The sequence below is a fragment of the Toxorhynchites rutilus genome, chromosome 2 (assembly GCF_029784135.1).
Source record: "Toxorhynchites rutilus septentrionalis strain SRP chromosome 2, ASM2978413v1, whole genome shotgun sequence".
NCBI classification, from domain to species: Eukaryota; Metazoa; Arthropoda; class Insecta; order Diptera; family Culicidae; genus Toxorhynchites; species Toxorhynchites rutilus.
Genome location: NC_073745.1, coordinates 326,260,629 through 326,273,108, shown reverse-complemented (window position 1 = coordinate 326,273,108; position 12,480 = coordinate 326,260,629). Strand labels below are relative to the sequence as shown.

Below are 12,480 nucleotides of genomic sequence, written 5' to 3'. Positions count from 1 at the left end.
ATTATTTTTGTAGGATGGTGGGCATGTTGGCCCACCATTGGAGCAACATCAGTAAAAATGTTGTTTTTTATTTGTAAGAGATAATGATAAGGGATAATGACATTATGTTGTTGATAATTAATTCTTATTTATAAAGCTGTCTTCAATCATACATTATCTTTTACACAGTAATTTCCTACACCCTACATTCTATATCTAAACATTGCTCGTGCAAATAGATAGATTTAATCGCAGCCTCGACCGAATCAGTCTCATATGTTTTTTCAAATCCTCGCTCATCAAGGTTTTGCTCTTTTTCCTGTTGCACATTTTCATCTTTTAGACAGGAACAACTGATTAGTTGACAGTTGATGGGACCAGATCGCAGTACATTTCATCCGCATTATTTGCTCTCCCGTTTACTGATGTATGATTCTGGTTAGTTTTAAATATGGGTTTGTGATGAAATATATGTGATTACCTGACATTTATTTGTGTTGCAAATGCTTAGTCTAGTATACATTGAATATTCCACCAGTCAACTGTGCAATTTTAATCCAAGGTTAGAAACTGAAAATTAAAAGAGAAAGGATTGTGTTGAAGTTTATTTTTATAAGATTCGGTGTATGAAGATTTCACTACAACGAATTAAACTTTTATTTTCCCGCAGCGAAAACAAGTTCTCGATATCTTGTGGTCGAGAATTTGTTTTCGACGAAGAGAAACAAAAGCTACATATATTTTAATCTAATAAAAATCAAAAAACCTTACCTCCGAATGGCTTTGTTTCCTCAAGAAGAATGACGACTGCGAAGTACGCACATTACAGTTCCTAGAAATGAAAACAATCAAGGTTACACATGCTATGAAGTAAAATGTACGAATCTTTAGTAGGGATGAATATTGCATAAGACATCCGTTTTACAAAGTTTTGGTAATATGTACAAAAAATGCGTACATTTTACCAATGTTTCAACTACTAAAGATTTGGTAGCTGCATTTACTAATGTTTTCCTCCAGTGTATGTAACAGAACTGCAGAAATGGCTATCGGTTGGTATTTTCACGTGTAACTACGTTTTTAATTGAGATTGGCAAATTAGAAAATATGTTAAACTAGCTGACCCGGCAAACGTTATTCTGCCATATAATGTATTTCTAGAGAATATTGGTTGGTAAAAATAACGAATATACTTCAAGAGAGTTTGTATGTTATCGTTCAGATCTGCAAACTGATCTAAATGATGATTTTCCCAGCGAAACATACATATGCGTATTTTCGAATTTTCCCTTTTTATTTTAAATATCCTTCTTATATATATAGATATGCATAGTCAATTTTTTCGAATTTTTCAAATCATCTAAAATATTTTCCAAAATACTCTATCATTCTAATTTGGGTGAAGACAAACTCACAAAATATATGGACGACGTAGATCTGATCAGCCGTTCTCCCGTGATGATGAGTTATACGTACGTAAGAAAAAGTCTCTTTTATATATAAAGATTTTTATGAAATAGTTTTGACATCAAGAACTCTTTTGCTGGTACAGAGACGAATGATTGTATCGCACTATCTTCTGAAATTCCAATTGCATTTGTTCGCAAAGAACAAATGGCCTGTTTTTCTTAAAATCAAAGATGCGTTTGATTCCATGGAAATTCTCTCAGAGAAGCTTCATAATCGTAGACTTTCACCAATTCTGAATTATTTCCTGTACAATTTATTGTCAGAGGAGCACATGATTTTCTCTCATTGCCGCTCGAAATATTCTCGTTACAGTGCACACTGAGACAACTTGCAGACAATGGAGCTATTTCCATCTGGGTCCTAATATCATCGTTATGCAAAATTCATTGAAGATACTCTGAACAACCTGTTTGTGTGGTGTGCACTTACTGTACAACTAATGTTACAGCAACTGAATGGTCAAAGCATATGTCAAACTGCCTTCAATCGACAAGCGATAGTCGACTGCGTCAGCGACAACCGGTTTCGCCGAGCACAGAGAATGCCGCCATCATCGGTCCTCTTACAGATAACGGACTTCGACGAGGTAAGACGTGTTTCTCGAGTGTGCTGGTTGATTCTTTACTTGCTATGGATTCCACATTGGCGATCCTGCCAGCCATTTTTTGGTTTACTTTAACGTAGAATGACCGGGAAATAGTTGTGTTAATTAAATTTATTTAATTCGCTGAATGACAAATAAAGAAAAATCACCCAGCATCATTTATAGTACGCCATTTTTCATATTGTCGTATGCAATATTTGTTTGAAAAAAGTGAAAAAGTGTTTGTCAAAGGAATACGTTGATGCCGTTGATACATCCCGCTTAGATAGGAATCAGAAAACCTATGAGAATTAGTGGCAAAGTAAGTCCACAGTGTTCAAAGTGGCGCAGTAAGACCACAGCGTTCGGAAATCCTTGTTTTCAAAGGTCAAAGTGGCACAGTAAGACCACAGTGTTGAAACTTCAGCGTTGGAATTCAATGTTTCGAGAGGACATAGTGGCACAGTAAGACCACAATGTTGAAGGTGGCACAATAAGAACACAGTGTTGAAAGTGGAATAGTAAGACCACACTTTATAAAAAAAACTCATCGGCATAGTAAGACCAAAACAATTGTTTGAAAACGTACATTCGCAACAAATATCGTTTAGTCAATGTGGCATAGTAAGACCACAGTAATTGCGGGAGTTTGGTTTGAACGACGATTGATTGTTCGCTGGATTTTTTTTTTCTGAAAGGCTAGTTTAAAAGTTGTTTCCTAGGCAGAAGAAATTTGTTTAAGAATGAATAGAATTTGTTTTGTTCCAATTTTAGGATAAGATATGTTAGTGCACTCGCGCTTATTTCGGCGTTCTCGGTTTTCCGCGATTTTATTTTCTTTGCGTGTTTATTGTGTGTATATGTGAAATCAATATAGTTGGAACATGAAATTTCCACGAAAATGTTGAGATAGTGGCTATTAGTTTTGAAGGAAGCTGTGTGTAGAGTGATCCAACATTTTCCTATGCTTACAAATAAATAACCAGTTGTTTTGTTTGTGTAGTGAATCGTTTTCCGTTCAAGCGTAGCTACACAATGTTATTGTAACTGAAATGTATTAGTGTCAGTGTCGACAGCAAAAAGCAAATCGGAAAGAAAATCCAATTGGAAATTATTAGTACTGTTTGTTTTTGGTGCCGGCGTGTGCGTTTGGTAGTACGTTTATGTTAACATGAAATATGTAGGAGGATTTATGAATTGCGGAATGAAGCGATGTTCGGGATGTCAATAAAAATAGATAATGAGGGAAAATGTATTATGTTTTTAAGTTTTTACAACATAATGAGAACTGAGTGATTGTCATAAGCACGATTTCCTCTGCGTGTGATATGCGTAGTTTTGTTTTCACACAGCTACACTGATAGTACCTCGGCGCAGTGTGTGCGTTTGTGGTGTGTCGGTTTATAGAATTGAAATATGCACGCGCACTGAATTGCATTCGATTCGGGGGTTCATTTCGTCGTGTGGTAGGTGCTAAGCGGAGCACCTTTTGCCTGCGTACGATAGCGATAGCGATAGCGCATGTTCGGCGCAGTTACTCCGTGTGAGCATATGAACTACACAGTGGAAATTGTCCATTGAGGGTAAGAACTTCTGGAACAACCTAAACCAAATGTTATAAGGAGCTACCAAATTTGTCATTTCAGTTAGCAGAATCTGAAGGGTTCTTACTACAAACATTTTTATTCATGAGATGTTAGACTTTTTTCTGGGAAGGGGGAAGATGTGTGGTGTGCACTTACTGTACAACTAATGTTACAGCAACTGAATGGTCAAAGCATATGTCAAACTGCCTTCAATCGACAAGCGATAGTCGACTGCGTCAGCGACAACCGGTTTCGCCGAGCACAGAGAATGCCGCCATCATCGGTCCTCTTACAGATAACGGACTTCGACGAGGTAAGACGTGTTTCTCGAGTGTGCTGGTTGATTCTTTACTTGCTATGGATTCCACACTGTTCACGTGTGCTCTCAAGCTGGAGAGAATACAATAAATAACGATGCTTGCGTATAACCATGAGATGTTCGCATTCGACACATACGATGAGTCTCGAAGTCTTGGCAGGAGTACCCCCGCTTATTCTTCGGTTCTCAGAATTATTTTACAAATTACTTATTCGCCAGATCATGAATCCATTGGTGATTGATAACTTTGAAAATCTACTCCAACTGACTTCTCAGTCAAGTTTTATGTCTTTATAACGTGAGTATCTTACCCACGAAGTGCACTCTTTTTCTAACCATCTCCAACCAAACTTGCTTCCCGTCCTTTTGCTATTCATCTGTTATTTTTTATCTGTTCACATTTTCAATGTCCAGCATCTTCAATGAAAATTCCAGTGTCTCTTTCAAACTCAGAGATCCTTGTTCCGTGTATGTCACAGGGCTGGGAGACTATACTATGCTCTAGAAATTGAAACATTACCGATCGATCGTTATTATATCTTCTCAGATACTCTCAGCTTAATAGAGACTATCCGTTCAATGAAAGTTGATAAATACTCATCTTATTTCTTGAAAAGAATAACACAACTATTGAGTGTGTTGGTCGAAAAATTATTTAAGATTACCTTAGAATGGGTTCCCTTCCATTGCACGCTTTCGGTGAATGAGAAAGCGGAGTCGCTAGCTAAGGTAGGCGCTTTGAAGGCACACTCTTTGAAAGGCAAACTGCTTATAATGAATTTTCCACATTCCTCGTTAAAGTTATTAGGCAATGGAATTCGGACGGGAAATAATTAAACACCGCGATTAATAGCTACAAAGTACAAAAACGTGTTTATTCGTGTGTAATGCAAACTGTAATAATGGAACATTCTAGAAGCTGTCAAAATATCTTTTGTTCCTTTTCATCGCACCAACTCATGGGCGCCGTACTAAATGAGGGCTAAATCATACACTGAGCTAAATGCAGATATTGCTCCTCAACACCCCTGCTCAATTTCTGCAATCCTATGGCTTCTCGTAAACGTACAAAAGCTCCAGCTGGCAACCCTTTTGTCATTATATCGGTCAGCTGTTGTTTCGTCGGAATGTACGAAATCGCAATTTGTCCTTCCTGTACCAATTCTCGGATGAAGTTGTACTTAATGTCAACGTGTTTCAATCGACGACTATCCTTCGACTCTTCAGCTACTCTGATGCAGGACTGATTATCCTCGAAGTATGTCACTGTTCCTTCTACGGTAATACCCAGGTCAGACAATAATCGACGCAACCAAATTCCTTCGCACGCCGCTGTACATAGCGCCACGAATTCAGCTTCTGTCGACGATAACGCAACCGCCTGTTGCTTTCGCGTCAGCCACATTACTGTACCGCCGAATACTCGCAACACGCAACCAGTAATAGATCGCCTATCGTTTACGTCATTGCCCCAATCCGCGTCAGAATATACTACGAGCGCCTCGGCTCGATCGCTTCCTCGAAACTCCAAGCCGACGTCCAGCGTTCCCTTCACATAACGCAAGATTCGCTTCAAGTAATTCCAGTGCTCATGGGTTGGGCAACTTTGATATTGGCTAAACATATTCACCGCCGCACACAAATCCGGTCGTGAGCTTTGTGCAACGTACGACAAACATCCTACCAACTCTCTGTATGGTTGAGTTGTCCTCTCTGTCTCGATGTCTTTCTTCAATTTTAGTCGGCATTCCATTGGCGTCGTCACCGGCTTACAATCTCCATGCCGAACCTACGAAGAAGGCTCTCCAGATACGCACGCTGAGTAATCCGCAAAACTCGATTCTGAACATCTCTCTCGATGCGCATACCAAGAAAGCTTCCGACTTGCCCTAGGTCAGACATCTCGAACGTAGCTGCAAGACGCTTCTTCAGCTGTACAATTTCTATCAAACTCCGGCCAACAATGAGAATATCGTCAACGTATAGTAATAGAAACAACTTCGAGTCACCTTCTCCTCGCATGTATAGACAACGATCGTTTTCGCTACGCAGAAATCTCAACTTAATCACTAGCTCGTGAAATCTCTCGTTCCAGGCTCTAGATGCTTGCTTCAAGCCATACAACGCTCGATTCAGCCGACAGACAACGTCCGGCTCTCCAATCAAGCCCTCTGGCAAAGTCATGTAAATTTCTTCACGAAGACTCCCATTGAGAAACGCTGTTTTAACGTTCATCTGGTGGACCTCCAAGCGTTCCTGGTTCGCAACTGCAAGAACTGCACGAACTGTATCCAGTCTCGCCACCGGAGCATACGTATCTGTATAATCGTATCCGAATCACTGGGTGAACCCACGTGCCACCAACCTAGCCTTATACCGATCAACATCACCATCTTCCCCGCGCTTGATTCGAAAAACCCACTTGCAAGATACTGGTTTTCTCCCTTTTGGCAATTTACATAATGACCACGTGCCATTCTTCTTGTGAGATTCCATCTCTTCTTCAACTGCAGCCTTCCACTGCGACCAGTCATCGCGCTCTTTCATTTCGTTTAACGTATCCGGAAAGTTCTCTACAAAATTCATTGCGCTCAAAGCGTAAGCACAATTCATATCGTAGTCCTTATGCCACCCTGGCGGATCTCGTTTACGGACACTACGATCAGCCTCTCGTGTTTCCTTCACGTGACCTCCGGATGCCCCTGTTGAATCGGAACTTCCTCTTGCTTCTTCGCAATCCTCGTACTGATCGATCGACTGATCCAACTTGTTGTAAAAATCTTCAGAGTCACTATCTTCGGAATTTTCAACCTCACTGTTATCATTATCCGTGTTAATCTCATCTTGTCTGATTATCATTAATTCTGGTGACTTCTTGCGTCCATCCGACTTATCAAGAGTACCTGTCTCGTCAATGATCACATCACGCAGCACTACCACCTTTCTCCATTTCGGATCCCAGATACGATAGCCATTACAATGGTAGCCGAGGAAAATCCCTTTCCACGCTTTGCTGTCGAGCTTTCTACGGTTTTCTTTTGGTACATGGCAGTATGCAGGACTACCTCAGATACGCAATCCGGATACATTAGGTCTGCGACCCTCCCACATCTCTGAAGGAGTCTTTCCGTCTTGAAGAGCACTCGCTGGACTTCTGTTTATTAAATATGCAGCTGTCTCCACAGCTTCGCACCAGAATTTCTTGTCCACCTTGGAACCTATAAGCATCGCCCGCGCCTTCTCCATCAACGTGCGGTTCATCCGCTCGCTGACGCCATTCTGTTCCGGCGTGTAGGGCACGGTACACTCCATCTGGATTCCATTCTTGCGACAAAAACGCTCAAAAAGTTCATTTCGGTACTCACCACCGTTGTCGCAACGTATACGCGAGATCTTCCGCTCAAATTTAGCTGTTACCATTGCTACGTAGAGCTTGAAACAATTCAAAACTTGATCCTTAGACTGCATCCGGTAAATCATCGTAAATCTACTCCAGTCGTCGATAAAACTCACATAATAACGACTGCCATCGTGGCTCACCGGTGTTACTGGTCCACATACATCTGTGTGAATCAGCTCCAGTACTCGAGAAGATTTCTTCTCCAAACTTTCAGAAAACGGCTTCCTAGTCTGCTTTGCCTCAATGCAAGATTCACAGTATATTTCGCTTTTATCACTACTGCCACTGTTGTCAATACCATTCACCATTTTCTTCTTCATTATGTTTTCCAGATTCTTCTCACTTAAGTGCCCGAAACGCTTGTACCACAGTTCATTGCACTTCTGAATCTTCCCACATGAATACATTAACGAAGCATCACCTTTCTTTGCGTAGAAATCCATCTCATACTGTAATCCATGACGCTGACCACACGCGACTACTTCACCGTTTTTCAAAACTTTAACACCACCGTTCTTGAAAACTACTTCCATGCCCACTATATCCACCTTACGGATCGAAAACAGATTACACCGTAGGTCTGGGGCGTACAGTACGTTTTCCAACGTGCACTGGCGTTTCACATTTCCACTCGCGGCGATCATTTTAACATTACCATGAAATTTCGCTACAGCGGACTTTCCACTCAACGCAACCGCAATCTCAATCGGTTCCTGTAAGGGTACTAACGTTTCGAAGATGTTCTTATCATTTGTCATATGTTCCGAAGCACCAGAATCTGCTAACCACTTTATTTTTATTCCGTCATAATCAGTTCCGGCAGCAAAACACAATCCACCACTTTCTTCCGTTACGTTCGCACTTGGTTTCTTCTTGTCGATTTTCTTTTTCTCGCGATCAGGGCACTCTGCCGCTTTGTGACCAATCTTCTGGCACACGAAACACTTCCATTTATTTGTCGTGCCTGTCGACTTACCGACAAAAGCAGCTGGCTCACGCTTGGGGGCACTCAAACCGAAATCTGTTCCCTTATACTTGATCTCCTCATCAAGCAGTCTGCATTTGACAAATTCTAATGTCAAATTCTCCTCCGGCATCGTTTCCAACGCAGTAACAACCGTCGCAAACTTGGGTCCCAGCGTCAACAGTAGATGACAAACTATATCGATGTTGTCAATCACCGCGCCTGTCGCTTTATATTCACGCACAACTCGATCGAAAACTAAAAAGTGCTCCTGCAAACTGGTTCCACTCTCATGCCGCAAAGTAAGCAACTTTTTCTTCAAGTGTAATCGGCTCGCAATACTTTTCCTTTCGAACACTTTATGCAGAGCCAACCACATAGCCTTCGGTGTTGCCTGATCCTGTATCTAAATGGCTGTCACAAATCCGGGAAATAAGTAACGACTTGCACCGGCGGTCTTTCTTTCTCCGCTTTTCCGCCTCCTTTTCCTTTGCTTCCTTGTTGGCTGCGCTGTCCTCCTCCTTGATAGTCAACGCCTCCACTTCCTCCACCTCCTGTTCCACACATTCCTTCAAATCATGCTCCTCTAGCACGATCAAAATACGGAACTTCCATGATGGGAAGTTTGTGCCATCAAACATCGGAATCCGCACAAGTTCTGACTCACGTTCCATTTTCTGGGATTATCACCCGCGGAATACGCACCTCATCATAAACACTTCCCTAACACGCGAATTCTGGGCCCATAACCTATTAGGCAATGAAATTCGGACGGGAAATAATTAAACACCACGATTAATAGCTACAAAGTACAAAAACATGTTTATTCGTGTGTAATGCAAACTGTAATAATGGAACATTCTAGAAGCTGTCAAAATATCATTTGTTCCTTTTCATCGCACCAACTCATGGGCGCCGTACTAAATGGGGGCTAAATCATACACTGAGCTAAATGCAGATACTGCTCCTCAACAAAAGTAGGTTTAGAGTTCCCGTGAACGTGAACGTGAACAAACACTTTTGACGTAGGACTACGTCTTTCATTTCTATACCGGGGTGTAAAATCGAAGTTTCGAGAACGAAAGCGTTACGCCGGAGACCGAGATTTTGAGCGTTAATAGTTTCTAAACAACTGAACGAAATGGTATGATAAACACTTCATTCGAAAGATAAAATGTCTACCCGTTATACACTTGTTACTTTTTGATCCAAAAACTTGTTTCAATAGCCTTAAACTTGCTTTCAAAACAGGCTATTGAAATGAAATCACCAATCGGTATATAAGCGAGCGCCGCTCGGAAATCCACTCACAGGGACGAATGACCCTTGGGTTAAAGTCCCTTTAAAAACAAGAACCGATCCGAAATCCACTCAGTTATAATTGAACAGCGATTGGAGCATGTTGTCGCTGTTGTGGTGAAGCGAACTTCATTCATCATGAAAGCGCTGATGAACGGTGTCACCAAGGGCCTGTTTGTGCACTTTAGGCCTGAAGGGAATCCATCAGGAGGAGAGAGATGCCACTGAAAAAGCGACCAAGAAAGTACCAGCATCGAAAAACGGTTCCGCTTGAGGCATCGGAGCAACCGCCACACACACACACATACACGCGAGCCACTCTTTTCGTTTGGTTATTATACAGCATCAAGAAGAATCTGGAAAGATGTTATCGTTGCTGAAAAATAATCTGCCAGTTCTGCCAGATCAAAAGAATTTTAACCACCTTCCTGTTGACCGATTGATCTGAAATTTGGAGCACGCCTTTATCTCTGCTGTCGTTATAAAGCTGCGTATTCTATGGTTTTGAAAATCCAAGATGTCGGTCGCTACAAAAAGGCGGACTACATATTTTATCAAAACTCCATCAATTTGGGTATCAATGAAAGGGCTTGACTATCATGTCCAATCACTGTTCGTTAGATGCGCTACTCTTTCGTTTTAATCTTGCCGATGGCAATATCTCTGCTTGTGGCCAAGGTTACCACGACATCGAACACGTTGTTTGGTCGTGCGAGGTGTATCTTGTTGCCAGATCGAATTTAGAAAACTCTCTTCGGGCCAGAGGAAGACAGCCCAATGTGCCGGTGAGAGATGTGTTGGCTGGTTTAGACCTTGATTACATGTCCCAAATATACGTCTTCTTAAAAGTTATCGATCTTCGTGTGTGATTGTCCTTATATCCTTATATTTTCCTTTTCCTTTTCCTTCGCGAGAAATTAAATCCCTTCTTACTAACAATAGAATAAGGTGAAATGTAAATACATATTAGATATAAGATAGGCTTAAGAATTGAGTATGATGAATGTGAGTGCGAATGTGAGTGTGAACATTGTCAACATATCCTTATATCCCTTCCTTTTCCTGAAAAAAATGTCACCCTTCTATACTCGAGCAAACCGCGAGTAATCGGTTTTCTACTTCATTAACACTAGAATTAATGAAAAATGATTATATATACTTGTAACAATACAGATAGGAGTTTGGCTCCTTTAAACTTATGTAACTGAGCCTGTAAAAATAAACGATTTAATAAAAAAAAGGGCTTGACTAGTAGAACACAGTTATTTATGAGAAATGTAAATCCAAAATGACCGCCATCACAAAAAGGGACATTTTTTTCAATTCATCAATATGGGTATCAAACGAAATAGCTTGACTAGTAGAACATACTTATTTATGAAAAATCGCATTTTGAATGTACTGTTGGAAAATCAATATCATTATGTCGTCTATATTCAGTTCATCTAGCAAATCGTCCAGGTCTTTACTTGCGTATAGTTCCTCAATATCCGCGTATAGAATCAATATCGGAACTCGATGAGATAATAACCGGAATAACCGAATTGCCGAATGTGATATAGTTTATGACGATTATTTTCCCACAAATGTGACATATGTTCTTAGTATGATATATTCACAGAATCATCGCAATCGATTGAACAGAATATTCCATATTCTCCAATAAAATTGTAGTTATTCATCGCCATTGAATATAGCATATAAAGCAAGTACGTTCGGCTGAATTTCATTTTTTATTATCATTTCCAACACTGTATAATTGACTGAAAACATATTTTCATGATTTCATTCGGATTCAACAGAAAAGTAGTCCTGAATCGAGCCCGAATTCATTGATATCGTTGCCCGCTTATTTCTTTAATGCACCGACAGTTGAATTTGGGTCCCGCAATAAACTCGACCGAATCGCTCTGGGTGACGAAGGTGTTAACAGGAAAGCTTCTGAAGATTGTTTTTCCCCATCAGTAGAATATTTTTGTATTCAATATTGGATACATAAAACCTTGTGTCTCCAACGTAACGCTCTCGTTTTCGAAGTTCCCCAAATATTCATTTATTCGTTCATTCAAAATGGATTCAGATTCAACTTTAAACGAATGATCACTAATTCAACGATAGTCCTACGTCAACCTTGCGGTTATGCCACAGATATAGCCCACTTCCTGTTTTTTGTTAATAATTCAGCAGTCCATATATAAAACGCGAGGAAAACATCTTGAAACGATAGGAAGAAACATTTTCTAGTTGAAAAACATATTTAAACACGATCTATTTTGATAAAAGAGGATTAATTTAATATTTCACAGCGATTCTGAATTTCCACCGTAGAATCGAGATGTTGGTGAACTTACCATAGTTCACCGACTTCGGTGAACGTGAACGTGGAAACAGTGGTGAATATAGACGACAAAATTTTTCCCCGTCCATGATCACGTTCGATTGTCCCAAGGCACTCTGAAAATTATTTCACCGTGAATTGTAATAGGATATGTTTAGCAATTCTCGAGTTTTCAATAAAACTTTCGATATGGATATAATTCCATTCAATCCGATCTCTGCACGGGTTGAAATACTTTGTTGCTTCGAGTTGATCCGTGAACAACTGTATATTTTATACGAATTACTTTATTGAAGCTTGATGTTTATTTACTTCACGTTTACTGGCGAACTATTTGTCAGCTATAATAAAGTGGGGGCACTATTTATAGTAACGCCGTCACTGCACCGCAATGCTGGCAACATTAGAAAGAGTAAAAGAAACGTACAGTGAACGTTATTATTAGTTTTGTTAGTCTGCACATGAAACGCATCGAATGAACACGTAGAAGTAAATTGTCTCGCGAGTTAAAACGTTTTTTCATTTCCGTTTGACACAATCAC

General features: G+C 40.3%; 1 long non-coding RNA gene across 1 annotated transcript; it reads right to left on the bottom strand.

Moving 5' to 3' along the window:
• Positions 1 to 456: 456 nt before the first annotated feature.
• On the bottom strand, positions 457 to 987 carry LOC129770124 (uncharacterized). Its single transcript, XR_008742037.1, has 3 exons — positions 938 to 987; positions 751 to 811; positions 457 to 549 (listed from the first exon to the last, which is right to left on the bottom strand). It is a non-coding gene; the product is annotated as an uncharacterized LOC129770124 (long non-coding RNA).
• Between the last annotated feature and the right edge of the window lie 11,493 nt (positions 988 to 12,480).